This window comes from Pelmatolapia mariae, linkage group LG16_19 (assembly GCF_036321145.2).
Source record: "Pelmatolapia mariae isolate MD_Pm_ZW linkage group LG16_19, Pm_UMD_F_2, whole genome shotgun sequence".
NCBI classification, from domain to species: Eukaryota; Metazoa; Chordata; class Actinopteri; order Cichliformes; family Cichlidae; genus Pelmatolapia; species Pelmatolapia mariae.
The window spans coordinates 26,020,739-26,040,551 of NC_086241.1; the positions used below are offsets into that span (position 1 = coordinate 26,020,739).

Below are 19,813 nucleotides of genomic sequence, written 5' to 3' on the forward strand. Positions count from 1 at the left end.
TGAGATTTCTGACACACAGAATATATCACTCAGTGGTCAGAACCCAAGTTTGAACCATTTGACTACAGGGTGATTAAAGGAGAACTGAAACCTTTTTTAAGCGCCTCCTTAAAAAAAGGTTGAGAAGCTGAGAAGCATTAAAAGTTTTAAGATTTAAACAAGAAGCACTCAGAGAGCACAAACCTCCGTCCTTGTAGTGCAGTAAAAATCAGATAAAAAGAGGTAAGTAAATAACAGCAATTGATTTGTAATTACATGCACATGAATAACTTGAGCTTATTACATTTTTAGCTCAAGTTACCTTATTAGATTTTAAATCTTTATAGTCAATTCAATTCAATTGTATTTATACAGCGTCAAATTACAACAACAGTTGCCTCAAGGTGCTTTATATTGTAAGGTAGACCCTACAATAATACATACAGAGAAAACCCCAACAATCATATGACCCCCTATGAGCAAGCACTTTGGCGACAGTGGGAAGGAAAAACTCCCTTTTAACAGGAAGAAACCTCCTGCAGAACCAGGCTCAGAGAGGGGCGGCCATCTGCCGTGACTGGTTGGGGAGAGAGAAGGAAGACAGGATAATACAGTACTTTCTATATATTGACAACACACCACACCACACTTGTAAGAATCATAGTCTCTAAGGTAAAAGACCTTTTGTCAATTTCTGACCAATAAATCATTACGTTGACCTTGAAGACCCTTGCATGTGTACGCTACATTTAAATTTTTAATTTCTTTAAACAGAAATCATTTAAAACTTTGAGCTATTGTGTTTACAGGCAGGCTGGCAGACCAAAAAAAACATAACTTGCTTGACAAAGGTAAATTATATGTTATTAATATGAATACTAGGCTCCTAATACTTGGAGACATATAGGTTGCAGACCTTTCCCCTATTTAATTTCATTTGTATTTATTTTTATTTCAAATGAACTGCAACCAGAGCTTACTCAAGCGTAACCAGTCAGCAGCAGTTGGACTACAAACTGATTTCATATCAAAACTACAAAGTTCTGGTGTTGAAAATCTGGTTCCTTGCAAAAGAGCCCCTGTTACAATACTGGCCAGACTCAGTGAATCAGAAATGACTTGGAAGATGCGACTTTCCAAGCAGTCAGAGAAAACATGGCAGACACGAAGCTCTGGGACTCTGTAACGTTAGACAAACTGCTTTTAAATTCAGCCATGTGTTCTTGCAGTCGCCTCTTTTTCGCCGGATCAATGCTGAACCCTGACCTTGCTGTGGGGGGTGTCAATGTTTTCCATAAGCCTTTCTTGTCAGCTCATTGTCAGCTCCATCAGAGATACATCGAGCCCTGATTATCGACTGACTGGCTCCTACAGGCGCCTATGAGGATCTGTATGTGCTGAAGCTCTTCTGGATGTCATCATATGACTCACACCTTTTTTAAAGATAGGGAGAGTGAGAGGAGGAGTGAATGAACAGGGGAGGGGGAAGGAAGTAAAGCCCCTTTTCTTGCTCCCCAGGAAGCCAAGGACACACTTATGACTGGCTTAAACTGGAGAGGAGAGGAGAGGAGAGGAGAGGAGAGGAGAGGAGAGGAGAGGAGAGGAGAGGAGAGGAGAGGAGTCTTTCAGATGACATAAAAGACAAAACAGCATCAAGGAAACAGGAGAAAAGAAGAGCAGGGGTTAGGAGGAAGAAGGGATGAGAACGATGAAAAGATGGAGCTGGAGGGATGTATATTAGCAGCACAGACAAAGACGTGGGGGTGGACGGGTGGGTGTTGGGACTGGAAATGAAAAGGATGAAGAGCCATTGATCAACTGTCCCCTCAGTTTACAGAGACCTGACTAACAAGCATCAACACTCACTAATGTATGAGAGTGCATTTACATAGATGCAGTTTAATGCACGGCCTGCTTCTGTGTCTTTCAGACCTGTGTACTGCTTCTGCTCTTCATGTTATTCATATTTGGTCAAAATATAGCACAAATACTAAAATCATCTTTTTTGTTCTACCTTTTCCCAGTGTTTGTGTTCATATCATACTTGCTGTTCTATACCTCATCAATTAAAGTGAATGCTAGTGCCCAACACAGCCTCTTTTTCATCTACTATATAGAAAGGTATACAGGAAAGGTCAGGATAGAGTCCCTCCGTCTCGCAAAGGAAAGGTTTTCCCAATACAGGATGGAACACTGATGATTTAAACTGTGTCCACAATCTTTCCTGACCTTAAAATGTTCTCATCATTTTGTAGATAGAAACAATTTCTAAAATGTGGGTCCAAATGCTGCATGTATCTTATGCAGCCAGTGGAAGTGCAGCACTTCCCCCATCCGCCCAAAGTTGGTGCACATTTAGAGTCCTTGCACCTCGCCAAGGTCTTCTGAGGGCCAAAATAATTTCCCCAGAACATAACTTAGACCCCAGTCCGCATGGTGGAAAAGCAATGACTCCCAGAAGATCCTTGTCTTCGGGGAAAGTTCCTGCAATGGATATATATAGATGAACACATAGCATACTTCGACTAGTACTTCCATCACACATTCATAAAAGCACGCATGACACCTTACTCTTACTCTAGCTGTCTGCTCTAAGCCATCGAAATGTGAACATCACTAAAAATCAAACTTGACATCCCACAGTGGGTCCCACTTTACTGGCACCAAGCAGAAGATTCACCCACAAGATGCTCCAATAACAGCTATGTTTATTCCTCTGATTTTTGTTAGAATAATTACTCTTCCTCATTTTCCTAAATACACCTAACTATATACCATAGCACCATTTAATTAGCGCTGAAGAGCCAACCACATTGGACTGTATCTTTCTATAAATGGCAGATGGAAATAGCTAATTACTAACCCCAGGAAACCTTTTGGTCATCCTAACCGGTGGGTACAGACATGATTAGCCTCGCGTGAACCTTTTAAGCCCCGAGTCAAAACCTCTCTTCTCCCACTCCCCAGCATCAATATCTCTATGCAAACCTGCCTATGTCAACTCAATTTATTTTCCAATTTCCCGCAGGGTGAAAGACTGCCTCTCTCTCTCTCCCACTGTCTACCATCCATCACTCTACAACTTTCCATTCTCTGATGCTTTTCTCTTTTCCCCATAGGCAGCCATGTGTCCCATCCTCTCCTCTTTTATTTGTCAATTGTTCTCTCAGTTGAAAATTTTAGGTACTGCTGTGTGTGCCTTGTGTGTCTTTGTCAGACAGGCAACTGAGAAGAGAAAGACAGGGGAAACTTAAGCCTTGATTATACTCTGTTGCAGACACGGACAGCTGGAGACATTGCTGTTAGACTTTTTTAATGTGCACTTGAAGTCCGCCGCCTGGTGCCCGTGCACGGTTGGTGCATTGTAATATGAAATCTCTGCAGATGAGTCCTCACAGCTGCAAAAAACAGTCAAACGAACGGATGTCGACCCGCGCACTCACAGTCTCATCATCAAATTTATATCACTTGGACCAAAAGGGAAAGTATAATCCAGGCACTGGAGTGGTTATGTAAGTAATGGAAGAGGAGGAGGAACATTACGCAGACAATAATTTAACAAATTACTAATATGAAAAGGCTCTAATCCAAGTGGCTGTAGTACCTCAAATAGCCACTAGAGGTTTGACCCAAAAGTGAGTCGTTCGTTGTAGACTCATTACCAGGAAGAAGTGCCACTTTGAATGCCAGGTGGCCATGGCTGCTAGGTGTCTTTAAATAGAGTGTTTTATATAGAGTTTGTGATCTGAAGCCACAAGAAATTTCTAACAGTCTATCTCAAGCAATTTTTTTTTTGCCTCTTTTAGCTTTTTGTTTTGATTTTATAGCACATTTACTACTTAAGTCCCAACTTTCACTGTCATCACTTCCAGCAACAGCAGCCACCCGATAAACATCTTGTACATTACCTGATGTTAAAAAGTACAAAATATAAACAGAAAAAACAAAGACATCCGGCTGTACTTATATTTATCCAGAACCAACAAAAAACAACTCCAAAAGATCTCACTTCCTGTGCCAACAGACAATGATTGCCGACTAAGATGAGTATTGATGAGAATTTATTGATACCAATGCCTTTAATGATTCTGCCTATGGCTCCAATTCTTTATCAATTGCTGTATTGATACTTGATCAATTTTTTTCGTGTAGTGCAAAAGACACCCAACAAAGGCTTTTGGGATAAATTAAACTGTGCTAAAATCTTTGAGCCTTTACACAATATATAACAAGAGTAGAGAATAGGTTAGCATGTGCAAATCTTCAGTGCCTTATGACTGTATCTGTATCTGTAATTAGATCTTTGTGTTTTCTGTTTGCAACTATTACTGCAAATGTAATTATTTAGAGCTTTAGACTGTTGGTCTAAATCAAATTTCCTAAATCAATTTCAGGACATCAACATGGAACCATGTAAGCTACAGCTGGCTGAAATAAACTGCTTGAAAAAAGAAATTAAGGAGTTCAAGTAATCAAAAGTTTGAACAAGTTGGTAAAACAGGTCATTCGTAACGGTATAAGGAGTTTTATGGTGTCATTAGATAACTGCAAAACATATTTTATTGCAAGGAACCATCCCAACACAAGACTAATGTTCATAAGCACTGAAAAAAATGGTTATGAATTTGATCACCCATTCCTTCACCTCTGCTTTACACGAAGCCACAGCCAAGGCCAGTTGATATTCATGCTGCTCTCTAAATAACCATCAGCATACACCAACACAAACACAAGGCTCTGGCCAGCTGCAGAGGAATACACTATCGACCAGACAGGAATTTATCAGCCACCATAATTAATCTTGTGGGAGGCGGGCAGTGAATGTCTGCTTGTGAGTGAATCTCTAAGTATGCCTCAGAGAGACACGGGGTGGGAGTGATGGCTCATATTGACGATATCTCTTGTGTAGAATGGCCCCGGTACAAACTTGCACACAGACAGACAGGCAGACAGTCTGCAACACACATACAGGCCCAAAATCTTTAGAGGGTCATCCAGACCTGAAAAGAAACTCCTTACATCATGCAACGTTTTCAGAGATGTCTGAGCATCTACACCAGACTGCATCTGTTTATCTCGCTTTTCCTCCAGGAAAGACTTTGCCCTTTTGAGTTACACATTTAGTGATCACACAAGCTCCCAGCTTTAGTCCGATACGAACACACGAATAAGCAAAAGTAGGTTGTAAAAATGGGCTGTACTATCAAAAGAAGCCTAGAACATCTATCTTTGTCCATGCAAAGCATCACATTACACCTGCTGTCATCCCTCGACTTCCCTCCATACAAGGCTCTATGAATTATTGAGCGATCCCTGCGTCGTCAACTACTACACCTCCGATTGAGCAGAATAAATATTCAATCTGCTTTCACCATTCATAAAATGACAAGACCCCCTGTTTGCAAGAGACCACCTGCAAGCTGAAACATAGGGAATTGAAAGTATGATAATGTCCTCATTTCAAAGGCATTTTAAGAAAGAGACTCCATGCAGCTCTTTCACCAACCAGACCACATGCTTCTTTCCTTTTTGCTCTAGTTTTTCCACCGGTAACAACTGTCTCCACTCTGCAGGTCTTTCCAGCACAGAGGGAAGGATACATATGCCACAAACTCTTTCGCATAAGATAATAAAGGCCATAAAAGTGAAAAGAATTTCTGTATGTTTGTGTACTCACCTTTGTTACAAAGCAGCGTGTGTCTGTTGCTCGTTGTGTGTGTTATGAGCTCCGGAGCGCAGCGGGCAGCCTATCCTCTCTGTCTCGCTCCCACTGCGAGCTGGAGTAAAGTGCGTGTGAGAGAGAGTGTGTGTGAGTGTGAGCCCTCTCACTGGCTATTGTTACAGGGAAGGTAGCCAAACTGAGCATGCTCCAACCTGAACAGCCCTTGCGGTTGGCATGGAAACCGGGAAGCGGCTGTCTTGCTCAAGTTGTGAGGTGCTTTTCAGACACACTCAGACAAACGCAGAGCGAAGTGCTGGCAGGTGCTGGCGCCGTGTCATCATCCCGGCCACGTTACTATGCTTGATTAATCCTTCATTCTCAGCGTTTCAATTCTCGTCAGTCAGAGTAACGTGACAGCTGCTCTGACAGCCAATGACCTGGATCACACACAGAAATTCACACGGCGTCCTGGATAGAGTAATCCACCACAGTATGGAGCTCAGCACTGCACATGATTGTTAACCTAAATGTTACCAGAAGCTGTGTGGGCTTATTCGGGATTATCATCCCACCAAAAATGTATCTTACTCAACTTTCCATGCTCTGTCCATAAACCCCAAGGCCACAAGAGTGAACTCATTGTAAAATACTTGTTGCATTTAATGTGCAACAATATTGCATTAGGGTATAAAACAAAGCATGTCTGTGTGGACCATTCATAGTGGCCTGCTGTCAAATTTGTAATTTATTGGTGCAAAAACCTGTCAATAGTCTGGATAAATTATTCACGTTGTTTCTAACATATTTGTATAACCAGCTGTTGAACCATCCTAGGTATAGAAAATAAATGTTTTGGCAAGCATCAGTTCAGACACGCACATACACACATTTTTAAAATCACAAGCATCGTGATAATATAAGTTTCTTGTATATGTGCTCCCAAAGTTACAAAGCCCTCTAGTGGATAAAAGGCTGCTAAGTAGGAAACAGCATGATCATTTTGTAGCTATAAATCTACAGAAGGAGGAGGTTGGGGTGGATAAATGGATCAACAAAACAAGGGACTTGAGACTGCAGTTTGCTTCCACTTTTCGTCTGACTGCTAGTGCTTTCTTTTAACCGTTGACACAATCATTGATTAAGTCTGACCAAATGGTTAAAGAAACCATGGTGATTTGTGTAGTTTAAAAGGAATACATAGTGTTTTTCTTTTTAAGTATCATTTTGTTGCATGTTTGGCAAGGAACAGACAATTTATGTGTCATAGTTTAATATCTGAAAACATTGTTTAATGTAAAGCGCAAATGTATTTCGCTGCTCGGTTTGGACAATTTGTTGTTAACATGCCAAAATGTATTTTTCCAATATGCATGTTATGTGAAAGAGTTTGTGGCATTCTCGCTGTGAAAGACTCACAATGTAGACTTTCATTAGATGAAGAAGAGCAAAAAAAGATACTGATCACTGAGTCTTTCACCTATCCTGAATTACAAAAATCAGTGAATTTCTAGATATTTCTACATTTGCATAAAACACTTGCCTTCTCATGAAACAGGAGAGGTTTTAGTATGGAGTCTTTGTCTTGATAAAATCAATTTCTTTCATTAACATGCAAATTTATTTACCCAGCAGGGATGCTCAAAATCCAATCTGATGTTCGGTTCTCTCAGAGGAACATGTGTCGTAGGAATAAACTATATTAATAGGCCAAGAATCAAACATTATCCATAAATATAGTGTTCCACACAATAAAGCAGAGCCTCTGCTGTCCTTGCGTGTGTGTGTGTGTGTGTGTTTCTTTTTCTGGGCATATGGAGAGAGACTGCAGGGGCATTCCACAACCTTCACTTCCTGTGGGAATAACAGTCACGAAAGGCACCATGCAGGCAACAGCCCGCCACCTAAGCAAATTGCCAAGAGAACTGCTTTTGTTTTTGTTTTGTTTTTTGTACAATTACACCAAAAACCTACACGTTCTATTATTTTTTTTATATTCATACATGCCAAACCTTTAAAAAATCCCAGTGTCTTTATTTTGCTTTCTTGGTCCGAATTCATCAACCACAAAAGCAAAAACGAGCTACAAAGCAACAGGAGAAAAAGTGAAACCATTGGTGAAACCATTATAAGCGGTCAATGCTGCCCACTCGCCGTAGGGGGTGTGTTCACTCAGCACCTGCTGCTCTGCATCTCAAGGCTGCTTGCCATCAGCAGAACCACACTAAAACGTTCAAGGCTGTTGAAGTGTTTCTCCAATATTCAGCAGCTCTCCCACACGTCAAACAATCAATATTGTGACTGCAACGAGAATTAATCACAGGAAGGCGTGTACAGCACGTAGTCACTAGCAAACTGGCTCATCTAGAAGTCAGTTTTACATTAAATAATGAGCAATTAGAATCTGAAATGACCCTTCGATGTCAGAGAGTGCACGTACTGCACATGATACAAAGAGCCAGGTGCTTAGAGATGTCAAGGACTGTGGGCAACATCTCAATAACATGAAGTCTTTTACTTCAGAAACCTAAGCACAATTACAGTATATTATTATATTACTATGACTAACAAACAGGGGACTTTAAAAAAAAAGAAAAAAAAAACTTTAATTAGACGCTTAAAATTTTTTGACTTTAACCTTTTGTTTGGTTGTGGACAGACAGAAAAAGAAAGAATTATGAACTTATGATTATATTTTTTATTTTTTTACTGAAATAACCATAAAATAACCAATGCTATTAGTCATAAAAGCAAGAAAATGTGTCACATTCATTCCAATTTTTTCCTTTTATCCATCCTCTGCCACTTATTTAACGCTGGGTTGCAGGGACAGCAGCCTCAGGAGAGAAGCCCTGACCTCCCTTTCCCCAGCCACCTCCAGTTTGTCCAAGGGAATACCAAGGTGTTCCCAGGGAATATTAAAGATGCAATCTTTCCGGCATATTCTCGTTCCACCCTGGGGCCTCCTCCCCAGGACATGCCCAGAACACCTTGCCCAAGAGAAGCCCAGAAGGCATCCTAGTCATATGCCCACACCACCTCAGCTGGCTCTATACCTAATTCACCGCCATTACCTACGGCATGCTGGCAGACCAGAGACTGAATTGTACTGTTGCCAAATCTTACTGTACTACATCAATACAGATTAATCTACTGCTGGATTCTTTAATTAATGAGCAGTTTGACATTTTTATTTCCTTTCTTGTTCAAGAGTTACATGCGAACAGTGACACCTAACAAAATGTTTTTGCTCATAGCATAGAGATTGGAACCTACAGACACAGTGCACAGAAGTAAGTAACACATAAACACATACAACACACAAAATCATTTACCAATTCAATCCAAAAATCCAAACACTCAAAAAAAAAAAAAAGTTGTGGTCTTGGTTACACAATTAGACCTAATACATAATTAGCACTCACTCAAGGACATCATTATGACTGCATTGAGTGATGGTTTTAGCTAGTTTAGCCGAATCACCACAAACTCCCACGTAGAGTGTTATTATCAGCCCATAGCTTTAGTCCTTCAGATTAAAATTCAGCTGCTTTTAAGCTCTGTTTGTGACTCACCGACTCAAATTTAAAGCCGTTTTCAAACATAGACTGCCACCCTGAACTCATCAGCTGTGGAGCTCTATGACTCAAAGCAAATTCCTAAATCAGTCCAAAGTCTGCTTAAAGTCTGACTGATCTCAGGTAAATATCCAAACTATTCACAGTGAATGGGTGGGTATCATGGGTCCCACATTTCCTTTTCTGAGCCACAAGTCAGAAAAGGAAACTGACCTGATTCTCGACACTGTTGGTTATTTATGTGGAACAATGGCTTTAGTGGAATTTAACCTCTACAACATCAGGTTAAAGAGGATACAAAGTGTCACAGAGCTTCAGAAATAGTGGGTGATAACTGTTAACAAGGTGTTACAGAGTGATTGGGCTGGTGGGTGAACCCTGATATCTGGTGTAGCTGTCCTCAAACTAACTTCCAAATTGATTTGAACTGTGCGCTGTGAGCTCCAGTAGATATGTTTTCTTTGCAGACAGGCTCGGTATCTGTGCTGCTTGCTGGAACTGCCGCCATGGCTTTATGCTCTTTGTGAATTTAACCAACTGCAGTCATCAACATATTGTTGTTGCCTGAGTTATCATGGCTGCTCTCCAGCTCCTAACAAGGGTGAAGCTTGTTAGAAGGTGGTCAGTCATTTTGTAAGTGACTGACTGGGACCTTTGACCTAAATGGTAAATGGCCTGTATTTGTATAGCGCTTTACTAGTCCCTAAGGACCCCAAAGCGCTTTACACAACCAGTCATCCACCCATTCACACACACATTCACACACTGGTGATGGCAAGCTACATTGTAGCCACAGCCACCCTGGGGCGCACTGACAGAGGCGAGGCTGCCATCAATTTTTTATTTCGCTTTGCTTTATTTTTTCCAAATACAGCCACTGTACCTTTAACTAGGAAGACAGATTGCATGCCAACATGCACAGTCTGTGTGTTTGCAGATATTTGTTGTGCAGCATGCTCTCGTTTGGTAGTGCTAACTAGATGCTGATATACACGACTGCAACATTTTTGACATCTGCATGCATGAATGCATGACGGAGGAAAAAAATGCGTCAAGTGCGTAGGTGGGACCATGGGATGACAGTACTCTCTGATTTAATGACACACATGGTATAGCTCTCTCATAGCTCACTTGACTGGTTGTATTAACTTGCAAATTAGACTGAATGACTAATTAACTGTAGGCGAATGCTATTCCAGATAATCTTGCCCACTTTATCCCCTCCTCATTACTACAACTGTATAACATATTATTCAGGAGAAAGCACAGGGACATGGTCTGACATTTAAATAGCACAATTCTACTCTTACTGACAACTGAAAGCACTTTAAAGATTGCACATATTCATAAAGCACTTTATTCTATATGCTTAAGCACTTTATCTGCCTATTTAAATCTACCAATTTAGAATCAATTAATGCAATGTGCATGTTTCTGGACAATAAGGAGAGGCCTCAGAGGACTCAGAGGATACCCACTCAGGCAGAACAACAACATGCAATCTCACATAGAAACTGGCAAACTAACCAGGAGATCCAAACCAAGAATCTTCTTACCACTGTGCAGTATTTCTACTACTGATTCTTTACAAGTGGCCTCTACAATATAGTCTGCATTGGCTTGTGTTGTACTGCCTACTGTCATTTCTGTTTGAGAGCCCAGACAGCCTGCTTTCAATAGAAGCCAATGAAAACGCTCCATATATCTGTATATTGTTGAGTTTGCATCTATGTGCAGCAGTTTATGTCCAGGTTGGCCTTTAGCTGTTACTGGACCCAGGTCTAGGTGGTACTGACAGTGAGACTCAAGATGAGATGTATCCAATGAACTGACATGCTCACCCAGCGATATACAGTTAGATTATTTATGAGAGCTCCACCATTGGTTCAATAATTCATAGGGCCCCACTCTGCCGTGGGTGAGTCACGGACAAACCTTTTACTGAGAAAATAAGCATAGGGAGCAAAACACAACGAGGTAGAGCGAGAGAGATATGTGGGCTGAAAACTCAATAAGAACTTGCCACACCATTACTTTTTGAGGTCTGCTAAATTTAGCATAGCTTCCATGACTCAGGAGAGGTTCTACACATGGAGATGAAGGAGGTGAGCCAGCTTTTAGTGTTGACTAAGTATCCCTGGGAGTTTGGAAGAATGTAGCGTCCTAAAACTGGAAAAAAGGATTTCCCTGAACCAGCAAGCAGAACAGGAAGTGAAGTCATGTCAGTTGGTAAAATTTATTTTACACATACCATGCCCAGTACAGTACATATGTAAGCAAGTTCCTCATTTAATGTAGATTTAACTGCTTCACAATGGCTGCAACTGTTAGCTCTTCAGGGCAGGAATAATATACTTTTGTCGACTAGATGGAAATGTTTACATTGGAAAGGGGGTTACTGAGTTAATACAGGATGTCGTAAAAATGTCCTTTGTCAATTTATCCGGAGCTTGATTGCTTGGCAACCACGATGCCATTGTGAGCCACAGTATGTACCTTTGATGCCTAACAATCAGCAGAGTGATGAGTGAATGGGTGGAGGTTGATGAAGGTCACAATGCACAATGGAACACAGTGACACACATACAGAAACATAACCACAGGCTCGGCACAGTGAACTATATTTACCCCATGAACTAGGCCTTTGTCCACTGACAAAGGTTAACCTCAGGAGGTTCTGGTAATTAGAATGAGAAATGTGCTATTCAGTTATTTTTATATATTACCTGTAAATAAACATTTCATTTTTCATTCTTCCAGTGAGTATTTAAAACATACAAAGGGTAATGAAATTACAAATGCCCAATGATAAAAATTCACTTTTTTTTAGCACTTTATATTATAAGGTAAAGACCCTGCAATAACACAGAGAAAACAAATGTCGCCCAATGAGCAAGCGCTTGACAACAGTGGGAAGGAAAAACTCACTTTTAACAAGAATAAACCTCGGGCAGAACCAGGCTCAGTGAGGGATAGCCATCTGCCACGGCTGTTAGGGAAATATGTGAACGAAGACAGGTAAAAGCCACACTGAGAAAGAGCCAGAGATTAATATTTCCTAATAATAACATGTAGAGTTGTGTATAAATACATACAGGTGAAATAAGGTAAGTGGAGAAAAAACACTCAGTGCATCATGGGAAACCCCCAGCAGCCTAGGCCTATTGCAACATTCAAGGTCACCTGATCCAGCACAAACTATTAAAAAAAAAAACATAATTAAAAAAGGCACATATAACTCATTTGTCTTTTGCAACACACCGGTGTGTTTCTAAAGTGATTTGAATATTTAAAATAGCACAATTACATTAAATATAAGAAGCAATTCAAAAGATGTAAAAAGTATACTGCATATTACTGTAATTTACTGTATACTATAAATCTCAAGAAGAAATTGGATGCCTACCTCGTACTGCTAATTAAGTCTGGTAACTTTACAGTGTGAAAAATGCAATATATTATGGCTTAGGCTTTGATGCATGTCACTCATTTGTGCACTTGGTGTTGACTTGCTGATTTCATATTTTGTGGTTGTCTGAACACTTGACTGTGTGTGACTGTTGAACCAGAAGACCAACATCAAATATGAAGATCAGTTCTATCACTGTTTAGAGGTGACTGGAAATCTATTAGATCCTGTATTTCGCTGCCATTGACTGTATCTTGGATGAGTCAGTCACAAGGGGATAGCTCTAAATGAGGATGCAAAACAAACCACATAAAAGGGTGTTTTTGGTCACATATATCTTTTTTCAACAGCGTTTAGCCAAATGTGTCCTGGGCAATTATCAACTTCAGCCAGCTGGTCCATGACTCTGCTTTGGTGAAAACTGAATCTCTCAAAGCACAGCGAGCATTTCCACTGCATTTTGTACAGACATTCGTGGCCTCCTGATGAATTCTGACTTTCCATCCAGCACTACCAACATTTCAAATCCGATTTGTAAGGAAAGCAGCACAAAGCTTTAAGTCTGTAGCCACGTCTAGTGTAAGTGGAAGTACACACTTTTTTTTGATAAGTTCTGCTGGATGCTGAACACAAACCATTCTTATGAACATATTTTGACCTACAGTGTTGAGACAGGAGGCAGCAGGGGAAGTGGCCCACATACGTCAGCTAAAATTGCAGCTTCATTCACTCAAAGTGTGTGTTTCTGCATGCGTGTGGGTGCACAATATCTACAACTCTGCACATAGAGAAAGCTTTACTATCATTTGCGGTTGGAACTAATCCATAATTTTGTCATCAGATACTCTACTGAATGATTTAATTTATGAAATGCAAATATAATAAAATCCAAGAGCCACTGGCGCTTTCCCAAATGCAACCTTTTCTTTCAAGTCACAACAAAAACAAAAGATATTCAACTGAAATTGTTATCAGGTGACTGACGTTTTGCCACAGCTGCTGCTAGTCCCAAGAAAGCAGCTCTAAGCTCTTAAAACATGAGTTTGTTAGTTAGATGATCGGATCTGCTCAGCAGCAACAAACTAGGCTGTGTATGTGCTGTTATTGACTGGACCAGACAGTGCACTAGAACAGGTGACCTTCCTGGAAAACAAGAAATAAATGGAAAACAGGGTCACATGTAACCATCGTGACCCATTAACCTCGTTCATTATTTAATTTTCCAGCAGCTCTTAGTAGGCCTGAACGGAAAGAGAAGCAACTGCAGGACTCCATTAAACTCCCATGTCAACTGTTACATAAAAAAACCTTAATGACCTATATTGTGAGATGTGTTGGCAAATGAATATGTGAGTCTGCAGTATGCGCGTATGCACATACCCCGTCTTTAGCCAAGTATTGGCAGACTTAAAGTCCTGTGTGCACAGAAGAGCTATGCTATCATAATCAGCATGCCTGCAGACACACAGCACACTGAATGAACCCAGCCCTCCTGATGGTACGCCATGAAATCCAATTTTCTGTCAATCTATTCTTCTCTACAGTTTACCAGAAAGTTCCTCTGGATCTCTTGCACACCATCTCCAGGCTTCTCTCATCGCTCTCTCCTACAGATGTTGCCAAGGTAATGGATAATTGACTGAAATGTCACTTCATGGAAATGAAAGTACTGCACTCTTTCCCGACGTTAAGTCACTCTTCTTTATCTGATTGGGACATATCAGTTTGGCTGGTAGTAGCTTCAGCCTCAAGCATGAGGCTGAAATAAATATGTTGCTTTTATTATTAGAACATTACACAGACCCGCCCGGTCTGTGAAAGCACCTTGCTTCCTTTTATACTCTACCTGCCTCAGGTATGTTTCTGGAATGGTCTACCAAGCAGACAAAGGACGTGTGTTTTATTCTACCCCAAAAGCCAAAAATAATATCCAAAACACATCATAATTCACACAGGCTGTTTTAAGTAATAAGTAGGCCCATAAAAGAGACCAACTAAGCAGAACTCTACTCAAAGATAAGCCTTAAATTAACAAATAATCTACCCTAATCAAAAGAAAGCTCAACATGTGGAGTAATGGAGTAAACCATTTTAGATGCAAAGGGGGAAACCACAGGGACAATAAATACATTTAATTTAAATTTCATGTTGAAAACATTCTACCCCATGCAATCACAGCAGATGGTTCAGTCCTATGATTGCCCTCTATATTTGAACCCTGCTGCTTCTTTTACCTACAACTGACAGGTAACTAGAGAAAATAGAAAAAAATGATGAATGCAGCTTATATAAACCGGTAACAAAGCAGTAGTGCATGAATGTATATGAAAACAAAATTAATGAAATTAATGAAGTATGACTGTAGTGTGAAGTAATGAAGTATCATTGTAGTGAGTATTAAGTGAGAATGAGGTAAAAGTGTGAAACTGATAGATAGATAGATAGATAGATAGATAGATAGATAGATAGATAGATAGATAGATAGATAGATAGATAGATAGATAGATAGATAGATAGATAGATAGATATATTCAGATTTATATGAATAAATCAGTTATCTTAAATATCTCCATAAACCACCACACATAAATATACATACAAATTCCTGTATGTAATTCAATAACACATATGCTTTAATCAGAAATACACACATTAGAAACACCCAGACTAACCTCTCCTAAGCTCTCATTTCAGTTTGCTCCAGGGGTTCCTAAGCAGGGGACCAACCTAAGCGCCTTTCACTCTTCTACTCTCCTAACATAAACCAACACTTAAATAATCCTCCCAGAATATCGACTAAAGTCAATAAAGAATCCCTAAACAATAAAAATAATGTGTGTGTCTTTTCATTTAGCTTCCAATATCAATCATTCATAAACAAGTAAAAACACAAGTTAAGGTAACAGATCCCCTGGTCTCCATTACAGGCTACACAGCATGCCAGCATGCGTCTGAATAATTACTATTCAATTAAAAAATTGCCTAACAGAAGCAGAAACAAGACTGAGCTTTAATCATCTAGTAAATTGAAGCCTCGCTTAATATTCATCTTAAATTAATCACTTCAGTAGATACAGTAAGCACGCAGTTGTTGACATACTGATGCTTCAGTGCAACATATCTGCAGATGGTGCAGTGGACCCAATCCATTTCCAAAACTGAAAACAAACCACAAGCTATGTTGGCTGGTTCGTACTTATCAAGGGAAGCTTAGCCTGAGAAACACAGATCAATGCTGTTCCTCTTCTCATGTGAAACAATTGCTCGTCGAGGCTGTGCTGCGTGGGAGGCAAAAATAAAACAGATTAGCCATAAAAATTCAACCGCAGCAGTCTTCACAGTAATAGTAGGAAGCTCAGGCGTACTTCAGAAACATCAGCATTTACACATCAATGAGAGGGGGCTGGTTGAGACGTATTATGATGCAAAATATTCAGTGGGAAGGTCTTTTTTTTAAATCTCAATGGTACTGAAATAGGCAAGAAAAAAGATAACAAGCAGTGGCTGTGAACTGTTGGAGGCAATTAATCAGTATCAGGATGGGGTCAATGTCTGTAGTCAGACATGACTACGACTGGTTACTGTAACACTAATTAATGACAGTGATGTATGCAAAGGCCTAAAGAGAGAGCAGGAAGTCGGGACCAAAATCTCATATCCCGATATTATGCATTTCATATTGCGATAACACTATATATCATGATACAGTGCATTTTCTGTAAATTGGGAGAATAGCTTATATAATGACCACACGGAAGGGATTATTTCTGTTTTAATTTTTAAATCAGCTGCTTGAGGCACATGTTGTTGTGAATAGTTTATATAAATAATAAATAAAATTACACTTAATTAGGTACTTAAAAATGAATGGTACTAATTTGTATGTGATTTTTTTTCTTTTTATTTAGAAAATCAGGGCAAATGCTGAATTGAAAAAGTTCAGATAAAACATTAATGTATAAAATAGAAGACACTTTTCAAAACCTAAATGACTAAAGGTCCAACATACTGTAATATGCTGCTTGCCTATAGCATTAATACAAAGCCTACAATATATATTAAATATTAAAATATATAATGCTACCTTCATCAGGTAGCATTATATGAGACCAACTAAACTATAAAAGGCAGAAAAAAACTGCTTAAAAAACACAACGATACAATGCATTTTGTAAGAGACAAAATGTAACCATGGACCTTTTCAAGCCTAAACTATAGCAGCAAACTAAGCCTCACCATAAATACGTACGTTATAACAAGTAAACAACTCACTTCAAGTTATAATTATAGCATATGTAATGTAAAATGTCACAACAAAACATCTTGCATATTCAGCCTGAGAGCCAGAAACACAAATGCTCGCTAAACTAGCACCTTGAAAACTTTAAAATCCCATATGACCTACCACGGGTTATTATTACAGAAAAATATACTTATATTTAGATACTCATTGATGGCTACATGGAGACTGTGAACAAAAACAATATTTTGGTCACAGCATTATACATAGTGACACACACTAGACGATCCTCATGCGGAGCTTTCCTGAGCCTATCATTTCTCCTGCATGGTCATCAAGAAAAAAGCCTGTCTGCAAAACACGACTGCAAAGTCTCAATGCAATCTCAGATAAAGTGCACCATCAAACTCAAACAGGGCTGTGTAGTTGGGCTCGTCCACATACTTAGTGCCAGTAGTAATGCCACAGTGTATTCTGAAATACCACAAAATGTGAAATGACAGACGTTTTCATTTTATCATACGATATATATCATCGCGCAGTCGTAGCAGGAAACAAACAAGGTTGCTGTATGACACACGGTAAAGCCCTTAGAAAAGCATTACGGCTTTATGCTAGAATACCTAGATGCCACTGCCAGGGTGTACACATACCTCAGGTTTCCTATAAATGGCTCTCTTTAAACATAAAACTTTCAAAGGTTTTCTATCAGCCTCCACCAGACTCTGCACCACTGCCAACAAATGATTGTGTGCACCTTGGAAATGTGGACATTTTCCCCTTCTGCAGGAATCACCCCTGACACTGACACCATCACTCCTCCTGTGTCAGTGAGGCTTTTTCAAAAGCAGACATCTGGACTACCACCAGAAGGCATACAGTTAAGTCTATACATGTTTGCACAATGACACAATCCAGCAATCTATCCATTTTCTTCTATCCATGGTCCAATTCAGGGTCACTGTGTGCCTTTCCCAGTTATCACGGGTTGAAGGTTGAGACACGCCTATGAGCAATTTAGAATCACCAATTACTCTAACTCACACGTGTTTTTTTGGACTCTAGGAGGAAGCTGGTGTACCAGGACAGAACCCACAGAAAGGCCTCAGTTTTGATCCCAGGACTGTCTGCAGCAACATGCCTCCATTTTCATATGTATTTCTTATTTCTACGGCACCAAAACAGATGTGAGGTCATTTGAGAACAAAAAGGCATTTCTGCTTTTTGAACTCAGTGATTGCCAATAAGCACATAAAATAAAAATAAGCTTTTCATGGAGAAGATTAGGATAAAAAAGAAAAAATCCCCCCAAATATCTCTTACTGGGATGATCTTGTGATTTATATGAAGGCCACATTCCATGAAGATAATCTTCCAGGCAGGATTCTAGACAAACAGCAGAAAATAAAAGACAGCGTTCCCAACTGAAACACTCTCACATCCCACTCACTGCACTTACTATAATAATGATTGTAACATATCTATGTTTGTATGGTCCCCATCTCCTCCTAGACAAGTGTCTCAATCTTGATGAAAATTTTCATAAAGACTGCCTAGCGCACTGTGAGTGTCTAAAAATATTTCATACAAATCCCACAATCCCACAAAATATGTAATTACATTTAACAGTTTAACTAAGTACTGGATGAAATGTCATAGTATATTGTGATACCCCATTCTGATGTATGATAATGTTCCCTAGTATCAGTAATTGTATAGGTGCTACATAAATGGGCCTCTTTAGCCTTCTAAAAACATCTGATGAAAAGAAGTATAGACTTGAAACATAAAAATACACTTGTGGTGTGTTGGTGAGCACACAAGAGAACACACAGCTTCCTGTACGGACATGACACAGTCCACTGGAGGTGTATCCAAAACCTGATTTGACTGCCTGACGATGCTACACAAATTTTCAAATTGTAACAATAATAAAATAATGATATTTATAAAGAAGCTCCTTTAGCCAGATTTTAAGCTACCACACGAGTAAAAACAATAAAGGAGTAGAATTAAATAAATTTAGCACCGAGAGTACAGAAAAATGTGTGTATTCGATTATTTCATTTGTAACAGTTCTTCTTGACAATTAATCTGATGCTGTTGGAAAGCCTGTTTATTTTCCTTTAAATGGTGCCAAAGACCTGTCTGCAGTCTGACCTCAACCCCACTGAACACTTGATTGGTTTTGTTTTGCATTCGTACCAGAGTGACGAATGCGACCACACTAGCTGACTTGTGATATGTGCTGGTTGAATAATGGGATGCTATCCCATGGCAGTGTATTACCAAGCCGGTGACGAGCTTGAGGAGGAGGTGCCAGGCCCGTTTGCTAAATGAATAAATTGCTAAATTGATAAGTTGTCTTTTTCTTCAAATTTCAATCACCCAATCCAATCAATGGCACCAAACTAGAGTTATTAACAAAATAAGCTGTTTGGCACTGGCAAAAGATTTGGAAAGTTTTTCTACATACTTCACTCTGGTGCTCAACCCATAAATGCATTTTCCTTACAAATGTGGCACCACTTAAGGGGAAATGAATAGGCTTTGCAGCAGTATAAGATTTGTTGCAAAGAAACACTGTTACAACAAAGAAATCACCCAAACACAAATTTACTTTTTGTGGTTAGTTTATTTTTTATTTGATGTCAGTGCTAAGGAGTATATGGGAACTGGTGCAACAACATAACCCGGGGATTGCAGGTTTCTCAGCACTCTGGTGGCTATTTATTTCAAATCAAGGTCAGTTTAAAAAAAAAAAAAGCTGTGCTTGTACAAGGTTAAAAATATTAAGAACAAGAGGGACCGGTCAAGTCTATCTTTATTGTCTTTGTTTAGTATTTTTACCGCTATCTTGATACTTTATTTTCTGCAGGTTAGGTTCTTGTAACGTTCAATAGGATAACTTTTTTTTTTAATGGCATTGTCCCTTATACTGTAGCACT

At 39.5% G+C, this 19,813-nt stretch overlaps 1 protein-coding gene across 2 annotated transcripts in view; it reads right to left on the bottom strand.

Moving 5' to 3' along the window:
• The window catches only part of si:dkey-91i10.2 (uncharacterized protein LOC555224 homolog), a 68,456-nt gene that overhangs the window by 37,051 nt on the left and 11,592 nt on the right, over positions 1 to 19,813 (bottom strand). Inside the window, exon 1 of one of the 2 annotated variants that reach the window (XM_063498549.1) lies at positions 5,657 to 5,799. The exons of the other annotated variant lie outside the window; for it this stretch is intronic. The gene's annotated coding sequence lies outside the window, so the exon portion shown is untranslated. Of the gene's footprint in view, positions 1 to 5,656; positions 5,800 to 19,813 lie in introns of those variants that run through there. 2 annotated transcript variants of the gene reach the window in all.